A 12,142-nucleotide genomic window follows, 5' to 3' on the forward strand; every position below is an offset into this window, starting at 1 on the left:
GCTGGCCCCAGGAGCAGGAGGAGAGACAAGAGGCGCAGAGCTGCCCCTGACAAGCTCAGCCTGGAGCAGAGCCTCTAGCCAAGCAACAGATGTGTGAGCAATAAACTCCCATGCTATATGCAGGGAGGTTAGACAGTGGTTTGTTATGATAGAGGGAGCTGCCCCCACCCATTCCCAGTCCACATGGAGCTGACCCCATTCCCCAGCTACAGAGGGGCATGAGCGAGTCAGCATATTCTGCACCCTGGCCTCAATGACTGCTGCACAAATGGACATGTGAGTCGTCCAGGCCAATGAGACCACACTCTGGGGCTTGCCAAGGAACTACTGAAAGAGGCACTCGCTTTCTGCTGGGGTTGTATAAATGGCAGGATGGCAGCCACTTCCTGCAGGAGTCTATCTTGCCTCTACAAGGAGTGTGACTTCTGAAGAATGGAGCAGTTGTGTTGGTAAAGCAGCGCCACCACCCCGAGAAAGCCCTGATATATAGTGTTTGCCAGTTCCCGTGAAGTAAATATACTCCCACCACAGTCAATTTCTAGCTACCAATAATCTAACAAATTGGTGCATAAAATTCCTAAATGTATTACAATCAGCTCTCATAAGCCATTCTGAATGGTCTCCAGCATGCCACTGAAGGGGAGTATGCAATGGAAAATAGAGCTCAAAATATGGAGACATAGACAATATCCTGGTGGTATTATCTGAGCCCTTCGATTCAGCCATACCTGAAATCCATTAGTGCCCTGGACTGGACTATTAACATGAGCTATATTCTTTTCCTAGGGCTGCAATAACAAATTATTACAAACTGGGTGACTTAAAACAACAGGAACTTACTCTCTCACAGTTTTGGAGGTTAGAAGTCTGAAATCAAGATGTGGGTAGGCTTGGGCCCTTCTGGAGGCTCTGAGGGAGACCCCATTCTATGTCTCTCCCCTGATTTCAGGAGTCTGTGGGCAATCCTCGGTGTTCCTCGGCTTATAGATGCAGAACTCTAAGCTCTGCCTCTGTCTTCACATGACTCTCTCCCTAGTGTCTATTCTCTCGTATTTGTTATAAGGACACTTGTCAATGGATTTAGAGATCACCCAGATAACCCCTGATCTCATCTCAAGATCCTTCACTCAATTACCTCTGCAAAGACCCGTTTCCCAAATACTGACACATTCATGGGTTTCAGGCGACACAGCTTTTGGGGGCCACCATTCAACCTGCTACATGAGCCACTGTCTTTTTTGGTTTTTTCTTAAGCCAGTTTAATTGGGGTTTCTTTCATTTGCAACTGAAAGAAGACAGAAGATCACACCCCTCTCTGTTCTTCCAATTTCTGTGCCTTGGGGAATCATGACAGATAAATGAAAATAATGATAGAAGTCAAGCAACAATTAATTGAGCATCAATTATGTACCAGGCTCTGTGTCAGACACTTTATAGGGAGGTTATCCCAGTAATGTGCATACCAACCTTACAAGATAGGCATTGCTAGGTCTGCTTTGCAGATGAGCAAATGGAGGCACAGAGACGTTGAAGGACTTGTCTGAAGGTCACCCATTTGAGCCAGTGATGAAAATCCAGGTCCAACTGACACGAGAGTCCTCGCTCACCCACCACCTTCAGGGCCTCTCTCACTTAGCCAACAGCTGGTTCTCTGCCCCTCACCTCTTCTCCACCTGGGGATTTCCGAATCAAGCCCCAGTTCATGTGTCCTTGTTCACTCACTCAGCCAAGGCCCCTGTGTGCTGGCAACTATGATCTGATGCTGGGAATTAAAAAAAAAAAAAAAAAAAGGTTCCAAACCCATCTTCAAAGAGTTGCCAGTTTTTTGGCCAGGCATTCTCCCATTACATGAGCGTTGGTGGGAGAACTCCCACCATGGAAGGTAAAAAGAACCAAATACTCTTTCTCCTCACCCTACCCACCTCCATCTTAGGCATGTTACCTGGGCTCAAACAATCAGATGCTCCCACCTGGTACTTTGACGTTCACGCAATTACACAAATTCAGGGTCGGTTCAGAATTCAACCAGGATAGCAGTGTCCCTTGGCTGAAGGGGCAGCATCTGATGGTACAGCAGTGCCAATCAGCTGCAGCGGTGCCATGGTGGTATTCTTTCCAGACCGTGCCCAACCCCTGATCCACCCCGAGACTCTTACACCAACACTTTCCTCAAATAGTCCCATGGTCCCACCCCACACTTCACTCAGGTCTCAGCTTAAACATCGTCTCCTCCCAGAGGCCTTCCCAGACCGTCCCATCTAAAAGACCCCCTGGTCTTCCCAATGCCCTTCCTTCTTTATCACTGCCCAATGTATTATTGAAGAGCTATTTGCTTGTTTATTTTCTGACCTCCACTACCATGTCAGCTCCAGGAGGACAGTGATTCTGTCTGTTGTGTTCACACTGCATTATCAGTGACTGGCACAATAAAAGATGCTAAAATAGTATTTTTGGAGGAAATGAAAGAAGGCAGGAGTGGGGGAAGAAGGTGGAGGAAGAAGGAAAGGAGGGGGCAGTGCCCCCTCTGGTGACAGCCAGCAGGTATCCCAGAGATGGGGCTTGATCAAGTCTAGAGGTGTTAGGATTCGCCAGCTGCAAGAGGGCATTCTCCCTCTGGAGTCAAATTGAGAACTGTCCTGCGAGCATATTGGAGTCAGAGGAGATCTTGTGATGGGTGAAGGTGTACAGACCCCAGAAGAGTATATTCTTATAGCTGGTCCTTTCCTGTGGGTGTAAGCCTATAAGAAGTAGGACCTTGCAGTTAGGTTACTTTGATTGGGGCATATCCCAGGGTGAGTCTTAATCCTCTTAAGAAGTCCTTTATAAGAGAATGAAATTCAGATGAGGAGAGAGAAAGCCATGGAAGAAGAAGCTGGAAGCAATGAAACAAAGAAGAAAAGGGAGAAACAGGCAGAGGCCACCATGTGCCTCGCCAAATGACAGAGGAGTTCAGGATCGCTGCTGCCCATCTTCAGGAACATAGTATTGCCTTGATGATACCCTGATTTGGACATTGTCATGGCCTCAGAACTGTAAGCTTGTAAGCTAACACATCCCCATTGTTAAAAGCCACCCCATTTCTGGTGGTTGCTTTCGGCAGCCTAGCAGACTGGAACAGACCTCTAGGCCAAGGAGCTTTGTACTGGCCTCTGGACCTTACTTAGACCCATCGGGCAGGTCAGAAAGCATGGCATAAATCCAGTTTTCATGACTTTTCCCCAGACCCTGGCTTCCTGGGCAGGGAGTGAGGTTCCTCCCAGCTTGACCCATTCTCTCACCCAGTTCGCACCTAAGCAGACTGTGGGATGAGTTGACTGTACACCCAGGCCCTGATATCCCCTAATAGTGCTTTGGCTTACCTCTGCAGCAGCAACTTGCCTGGTCTCCTCTTACAGGCAAAAGTTGTCTCCTGGAAGTCCCTTCCTCTGAGGAAGGCTGCTCAGAGCCCTACTAAAAGGGCCCAAATAGGGAGAAGGAAAATGTTGGCATCTGAGAAGTTTGTGTGTTCATATTTATATTTATAGACATATTTATATGTATTATAAATACATATTATACATACATAAATATATGATACATTTAAATATATACATTATATTTATATATTGCTTCTCATAATGATTGCAAGTTTTGTCACCTTGTTCAGAACTGGGGCTCCTGATATCACTTCTGTCCCTAGATCTAAGGCACCAACAGTTCCAACAGAACGTGAGATCAGTAAAAGATTCTATACACCTGGTTCTGTGGGGAGGGAGCAAGCAGACACAAGCATCAGGGCATCTTTATTTGGCCACATATTCAGAGAAAGGGTACAAGTTATTAACAGAGAAGGAGGTCCCACTCCATGGCAGAAGGGACGTTCAACCACAGAAACAACAAAGAGCCATCAAGATGGATTGCAACAGAGGCCTTTGTCAGCTGGGGCAGCCATGGTCAGAGCTAATGACACTTGCTCCTCCAACATTTTGCAAGTGATGTCTCCCTGAGCCTCACCACAGCCCCAGGAGGTGAATGTTGTAGGCAGAGCCCCATTTTGCAGATGGGGGAACTAAGGGGCTCAGAGCAATCAAGTGATTTGTCCAAGATCACCAAGACAGAGCAAAGCAGAGCAAAGATATGAACTCTGGTCTTCAGCAAGCCCAATACCTTGTTTTTTTTGCTTTGCCAATTTCCTTTGAGGAATGGAGTTTCTGGTTCATATAATTTTCCAGGGGACTCTAGGTAAAGCAGAAAGAAAACTGTTGCTTCTGTCCACATTGCCAAAATGCTCATTGATAGTGAGCCATGTCTGTGCCATGGTTTCATGCAGACCTCAGAGCCAGTGTCTGGCCCTGGCCTATGGCTGGAGATAGACACTGAGCAGCACGAGCTCTAGCCCAGGATGGGTCCTGCTAGAAAGGTCAAGTCCTCTACAGGGTCTCACGGAATTTTCCTCTTTCTCCTGACAGAAGAAATGGTTCACCTCCTTTGCTTCAAGCTGGTATGCTGGATTGTGGTGGAGTGTCCACCTCCCATGAAAGGAGCTTCTTCTCCCATGAGCTCCATCCCTAATACTGGCATCACCCTTTCTCCTTTGCTCCTGCTGTTTCCCCTGGGCACACACAAGCACACACAGAGCCAGCCAGTCACTTAAGCTTGCCATTGTACCTGCATCAGACTCTGACCATCTGTAGATCAGGAAGCAGAAGTGCCAGTTATAGAACACTCAACTCAAGTTCATTGTCTCAGGACTGGAGACATCCAGGGGTGTCTGATTCAGGGGGTCCCATGATGGCAGAAGAAGATGGTCTTGTGGCTCATCCTCATCATGGAGAGCTCTGGACTCACCTCCTCTAGGCCACAAATCTCATTTCCCTAACTCTTCCAACAAAAATAGTGGGCCTGACTTATAATGGCCCAAAAAGGGACACACTTGGCCATCCTTGAACCAATCGCTGTGGTCAAGGGACGGGTCCACTGTTTGGCTTAGGCCAGGGTCTCACACCTACTCCTAGATCTGGGGGTGGGGTCAGTCCCATCCAGACCACATAGATTGAGTGAGGAAGGGGGTTCCCTGAGGAAAATGGGACATTCTTACCAGAAGAAGCAAGAATGGATGCTGAGCATTGAAAAAAAAAAAAATCCCCATGATAAGCATCCCCACTCTAGGCCACCATCCAACTGGAGACTTTCATTACTTACTTCTCCCTTGGCCTTCTAACCAGCTCCCTGACTCCAGCCCCCCACCCCCACCCCCACCCACATCTTCTACACAGCTCTGAATCTTTCAACTTTCAACCCATAAAATCCAAAGTCCTAGACCTAAAACTCAAGACTCTCCCTGCTCTGCCCCAACGCAAGTCTCCAGCCCCATCTCCTTCAGCTCTCCTTCACTCACTTGCCTGACATTTCAATCAAATACAGCTAGTTCTCCCCACACACACCTGTTTTCTTGCCTCTGAGGCTTTATTTAGCTCATGCTGTGCCCTTCACCTGGAATGCTCACGTCCTCCCATCTCCCACCTCCAAGTCCCTGAAATGCTAACCTGCCCGGGCTTCCTTCATGAGGATAGAGGAGGCAGCTGCTAGTGATTCTGGCTGACATCATCCTTACAGAGTTGGATCCCAGAAGATGGGAGACCGACCTCTCCCAACACCTGGATAGAAAATTCCCCGGGGAGGACTCTGGCCTGGCTTAGGTCATGTGCCCTTCCCTGAGCCAATCAAGGTGGCCTGAGGAACAGGGTTCTCTGATTGGCCAGGAGTATGTCACATGTTCATGGCAGGCAACTTCCCACCTTCACCACTTCCTGGGCTGAGGAAGGGTCTTAGTCATCATTGGCAATGATGGTCGAGGAGCTACAGATGAGGATGACAACCACAATAGCAGCAGCAGAAAGACTGGCTGGCGTTTTCTGAGGGCCCGAGGAACAGACAGCCACACTCTTTACATGTATTCACTCCTCCATCCCTCACTATGCTCCTTCGGGGTAAGTTCAATTTTTAGCCCCATTTTAAGGATGAGAAAAGTGAGGCACAAAAAGAGTCAGTCATGTGCCCAAGGTCCCACAGCTAAGAAGGTGAAGAGCCAGGAGGCAATCCTCAGGAGTCTGGGCCCAGAGCCTGGGCTCCCACTACTGCTCAGTACCATCTGCGGGCGTGCCGGCATGGGAGGGAGGGAGGGAGTGGGCTTGTGCATGTGCACACAGCCCCAGAGATGCGGGGAAGCAGTGACCGACAAGGGCCAAATCCTAAAGCCAGATGGAGGGGCTTTTAACCACTCACCCCACTTCTTCCATCTGGAGCTGGAGTGCCAGGGTCTTCTGCAGCTGTGCACACATCTCCAAGAGTGAGATCCTGCTCCCATAGACAGGCCCTTTCCTTTGCCCTGGAAAATGGGGAGGGGCCTGCATCTAAATGAAATTCTAATTTTCAGCCTCAGAATTGGAGCCAGCATTTAAGGATTCTGGGGTGGATCCTCTTGTAGGAAAACCTGGAATGTCTGTTCTACGCATTGTTTCGTGTGTGTGCGCGCACATGTGTGCGTATGTGCCGGAGGGGGCGGGGGATACGGGATTGGGGGGATCACTTTACACCTCCACCTGCCCCCACAGGGTCACAACCTCTAATCAGCGCAAATGCTCCCTCTTCATGAAAACAGCTCAGCGGCCTGGCAAGCAGCTGCTGCCTGGTTCAGCGCCCTGCCCTGAGGGAGGGGTGTGTCCCTCTCCCACCCCACACCCGCCCCAGCCCTCACCTCCCAGCCTGCCCGCCAGCCTGGGGCCCACCCGAGGAATTACGGGGGCCAGCTGGGCTGAGGCCACAGCCAAAATGGCACCCGGTCCACCAGGCTCAGGCCAGCCCAGGGAGAGAGGCCACTGGGGTCTCCCTCTACCCCTCTGACACCCTGGGGTTCACCTCCTCCCAGCACCCTCACCTCTTTCCTCAGTGACAGGTGCAGCCAGGAGACGGGGTGCCAGGAGCATCGGGAAGGCGATGAGAACATCGGGAAGGAGAGAGACAAGAGGCAACAGAGATCCCACCGCCAAGAACAGAACCAGAGCCCCAGGCCAGGATTGCACTGGGGAGGGGCCAGAAGGAGAGAGACAGACAGACAGAGAAAGTGAGAGGCACATAGGAAGAGAGAAAAAAAAGAGCAAAGGCACAGAGCAGGAGAAAGGTGAAGACAAAGAGAACACACCCAACTGCTTCTGCTCTCTGGGGCTGAGGACAAGATGGGGAGAACTTTGGAAAAGGCAGGGAAGAGTTGGGCAGGCACATGGCCTTGGTTTTGGTTCTGCTCAAGTTTAATAAGCAGTGCAAGAGCCTCCAGAGGTGAAATTAGTGAGGAAGATGCTGGGGGGGGGGCATCCCCACATGACCCCTCCCTGGGCACTGAAAGGCCTGGTGCTCGGGAGGCCCCACTGTCACTTTGGTATTTTGACCAAGGCTCCAAGGGCCGGAGCCCATGGCCACTGTGCCCATGCTTGGTGGGTGGTATGCCAGGCTCTGTCCACCTCTCCCTGAACTCTCTTCCTATCCCACCTCACACAAGAGCCCCTCCTCACAGAATATAGGGTTCCTCCAATGGAACATGAACTTGGAGTCTTGTTTTGTCCCTAACCAGCGGTATGACCTCGGTTAACGGTTTCCCTTCCACCATTAATAGAGCGAGGGGTCCTTCTGGGGTTGGCATTCTGTGGTCTTTTGACTCCGACGGTCCTCACCGCCCCCCCTTCAAAGCCAGGGACACCCCCACAGGGATGCTGCTCAGGCTCCTAGCACCATCCACCCTGCCCCTCCCCTGGAAGCCCCTTACACAACCCAGTGTTCTGAGCCCCCCTCCCTCTGCATATCTATCAAACCTTAGCTGCCCTGTGTCCCATTCCCTCAAGGCCTTGCCCAGGATCCGTGTAAACCAGCCAAGAAAACTAAGGTGACCAGGAGATGAGCTAGGAGGTGAGAACAGCCACGTGGAGATCCCAGCAGCACTGAAAGGTGGGCGGTGGGGATTTAAGACAGTGCAGGTGACAGGACTGGCAGGACTCCCCCACTCCTCTCTCCCCACTCCCCAAAACTGAAGCGACCCCTGAGCAAGAGGGCATGTGGGACTGGAATCACAGGTTAGAAAACCCCTCCCCGGGTAGGAGGTGATGGATAGGAAACCTTGGCGGAGGGCAAGCGGGCAGGGGAGGAGGCCGCGTGGCTCCAGGCACACCTGCCCCCACCTCTGGGGCCCTAGCGGGCGGCGAGGCTCCGGGGCCCTTCCCGGCTTGAGCAGCGTCGCCTAACCACAGCCGCGCGCCAAATGTCAAGCGCGTCGCGCAGCCTCTGCCCCGCCCACCATTCCCGAAAGCCAAAGGCGGGCCTTCCAGAGAAGAAAAACGAGGGCGCCTCTTCATTAATAGCGCTGGCGGCAAGGTAGAGCCGCCGCCCGCCCGCGCGCCCGCGCGCATAATTATGCCAGCCAGCCTTTCGTCCCCACGCGCACGCGGAAAGTTTACTGTCGTATTTCAGCCCCTTTCTCTCTCCTCTGCCTTTTATGCAAGGGGAAAGGTGCTGAGGGGTCAAAGCACCCTCCCCCAGCTCCTCTCCCTGCTTCAGTCCTTTTAGAAAAACACCCAAAGCCATAATTTGTCTTAGAATTTCTTTTGAAACAGCTACAAGAAAGACTAACGACTGCTCTTTTCCCTCTGTTTCTGATTCCAGCCATCCCTTTATCTGGCTTTCATTAGAGCCTCGGCCGCGCCTCTTTTGTGGGAGAGACTTGAGGGAGCCGAGGCAGTTTCCCAGCCGCTGTGATGTTGCTAAAGATTAAAAAGGCGCTTTGAAGCCGCACCAGTTCTCTTTGCGCCCCCTCGGTACAGGGCCTAGAAAGACCCAAGCCATCTGGCAAACCTGACATAAAGACAAAATAAAGTGATTGAAACAGTCTCTTCAAAGCCACAATGGCAGATTTGTTGATTTGGGCGTTATCTTTCATGCGTCGCCCTCAGAAGTCACCAGAACACCTAGGTAATCTCGGGCGGGCCCGCCTGCAGTGGCCGGAGCCTTCCAGGCCTGGGCTTCTCAAAGGGCCGGCCATGCCCCGTGGGGGGCTGAGGGATGGACTGGAGGTGGCTGGAGCTGTGCTCCGGGAAACTCAACAATTGGATCGAGAGCTGGGGGGCTCCGGTTGACGGAAAGGCCTGCTCACCCCAGACCCCGCCAGGTCCCAGATGGAGCTGCTGGGGGGCTGTCTTGAGCAGGAGGGGGTGGTGGGGAGGGGAAAGGCCACCGGCCTAATTGCAACCAACAGCCCCTTAGTAATGCCCCGGCAGCTTTCTTACCAGAACTGGCTTCTCCCGGCTTCCCACTGCTGGGAAGACCTAAGTAGAAGGCTGTTTGCCTGGGCCCACGGGAGGGTCTCCGTCAGCAGGATGACCAGGGAAGAAGAACTTGGAGGCACAGAACCAAAGGCAGCTCTGACCAAACCTGCATGGACACCCCACTGACACCCACAAGACTGGCAGCCTGGCCTGCTTTGGCCTCGGCTCGCCCTCTTGCCAAAGGGCCAGGCCCCGCCCTAACGGGTGGAGTCTCCTCCTGCCCCATAGGCAGCAGCACCCAGAGTGGAGTGCTGGCTCACAGATGCTCCACTGGCCTGGAGGAGATGGGGTCAGGGCCAGTCCACCTGCTGAACAGCCCCTGCAGCAGCCCCCTCTCCTGCAATGTCACCCACCGCTGATGAGACCTCAACAAACCATTCCTCTCTGATGCCCTAGCTGTAAAATTTGAGGGTTAGAGTGCCCCAGAAATGTTCAGGTGCTACAGAGAATTAGGAATCGGTGAGCATTCCTGAGACCCCCTCCAACCCCAACCCCCCACACCTCGCTCTAAAGTTTAGAGTCTAAACAGAGCTTCTCTGTTTTGATCTGTTACCCACTTTTGATTTCAGGGAAAGAGCACCAGGCTTTTTTTTTCTTTCTGTCAATTAAAGCATGCTATTTAAAAACCACAGGTGGAATGGGTCTCCACTCCTTCCTTCTGGCCTCCTTGAATCTGTGGTTCTAACTGGACCCAATGAACTGAACTAAGAACGAAACTTCCTTCCATCCAGTTTCAGCAAAAGAACAAGTTTGCACAATCTGACCACTGATCAACAAGCAAGCACCTACTGTACTCTCCTTCCAGGAGAACATAATATATGCCCGTCCAAGCCCAAAAAGGATCTGGGGGGCTGTCTGCGAGGTGATAGGTCACCATCTCCTTTCTAAACTCACAGAGGGCCTGGACAAGGAAAGAGGGGTGGGGAACAGTTCACCCACGTCCACTTTCCCTGCCTCCTCTCTGACCAGATGCAGAACCAGGCCCCAGCTCCTCTCCCACTCCCCTGCCCCCCTCACAGGTCCCAGGGAGGAAACGCTCATCACAGCTGATCCCAAACCTCCCTTCCTTCCTCCCAGAAGTACAGCTGGGCCCAGTGCCCGGGTGGGAGGCTCAGATCCGAGATTTCCTGGCATGTGGGCAGTGATGTGCCAGCATGAGATTAGGCTGCCATCTGTGTGTCCTCCCAAAGAGAGAGGAAGTCCAACTCCCTGGAGAGTCAGGATCAGAGAAAAGCGCATGTGGGAGAGGCAGCCAGTCCACAAGCACCTGAAGAGACCCTTCGAGCTACACAGCAGTTTATCCCTCCTTTTCTAGCCATACCTCCCCATAGTCCTCGATGACCTCACCGAAGAATCTCCAGCACCTGCTTTGGCTGACACCACATCCAAGTATCTCCAGCACCTGCTTTGTCCTCATTCCACCCTAAGGCTTCCCAGGTGTCTGGCCAAGGGCAGGTCTGCAGGGTCCAGACTGAAAGTTCCCTGCACCCTGGGATGGTCAGCAGGCCTCTCTCCTGTGTGAGGCGTGCTCTGTGGGCAGGGCCTCGGCTAAGCACTCTGGGAGGGGAAAGGTGAAGAGGCACCATCATCCCCACTTATCCCCGCAGGGCTCTCAGCCTGACGGGATAGACAGACACCTCTTTCTAACCTTGGCAAGCTCCCAATCTGATGGAGGAGTCACATCTTCCCTGAGATGGGTGACTCTTAGTCTGATGGGGGAGACACACTTATCCTTATTCTTGGAATTGCCGGTCTGATAGAGGAGACGCCTGGCTCCTGACTTTGGTTCATTCTAACACAAATGTGAGTGAGATTGTTCCTGCCTCCTGGGATGGCAGAGGCAGTCTTGGGCCATAGCTAGCTTGAGAGTCAGATAAAACAAAACGTAGGAGGTACAAAATGGCGCGGTGCAAAGTGTAAACTGTAATGTAGACTATAGACCACGGTTAGCAGCAATGCTGCAATAGGCATTCATCAATTAGAACACATGTACCACACTAATGAAAGATGTTGTTAATGGGCGGAAGTGGGGGAGGGGTGGGGTATATGAGAATCCCCTATATTTTCAGCGTAACATTTATGTAATCTACAGCGTCTTTTAAAAAAAAAAAAGTAGGAGGGGAAAAAGATGACAGAAAGAGTTGCTTTGAAAAGCTAATTGCTCAGTGTCTCTGTCTGGGCACTCAGAAGTGACCTTCCTGGTTCTGCAGGCACCCTGTCCTGATTCTCGGGGCTGGCCACCAGTGACAGAGTCATCTGCCTCACAAGCGCTCAGCCTAGACTCTGCACCCGAGAAACGGAGTGGAGCTGGCCTGAGGCCCCCATCGCTGACATCTCGTGCCAGCCTTGCCAGGGGAGGCTTTCTCACGATCAGGGACATCTGGGCTGGCCCCGCTCCCAGAGGCCACCGACATGAAAAGCGAGGGGCTCGGCGGAAACACCATCTGCACATCATAAAGCCGCTGGTCGTTCCCAGAGGCTGCCTCCAGCTGCGGCTGTGCTGCCCGGGAAAAGCAGAGGAAGGCACCAAGTGGGCAGGCGGGGGAGGCCCGGGCAGAGAAAAGGACGACCAAGGGGGGAGAACCGGACTGGGTTCCTTCCACCTGGCACCCTGTGCGCTTTGGAAATAAATGTCACCCTGTCTGACTCCCTGTCGCTGCCTTGGACAGCACTGGGTTCTGCCTGTGCCTGAAGGTGACTTGGTGACACAGCCCAGGATAAAGTCATGGTCAGGCTCTCAACTTTTAAGAGTTGCACTGCCTGGGCTCACATCCCAGCTCCTCCCCTTAGGCAAG

General features: G+C 52.3%; 1 long non-coding RNA gene across 1 annotated transcript; it reads left to right on the forward strand.

The window, feature by feature from the left end:
- Positions 1-5,794: 5,794 nt before the first annotated feature.
- On the forward strand, positions 5,795-7,926 carry LOC139436815 (uncharacterized). Its single transcript, XR_011646228.1, has 3 exons — positions 5,795-5,969; positions 6,929-7,159; positions 7,875-7,926. It is a non-coding gene; the product is annotated as an uncharacterized lncRNA (long non-coding RNA).
- Positions 7,927-12,142: the final 4,216 nt, after the last annotated feature.

This window comes from Dasypus novemcinctus, chromosome 18 (assembly GCF_030445035.2).
Source record: "Dasypus novemcinctus isolate mDasNov1 chromosome 18, mDasNov1.1.hap2, whole genome shotgun sequence".
Taxonomy (NCBI): domain Eukaryota; kingdom Metazoa; phylum Chordata; class Mammalia; order Cingulata; family Dasypodidae; genus Dasypus; species Dasypus novemcinctus.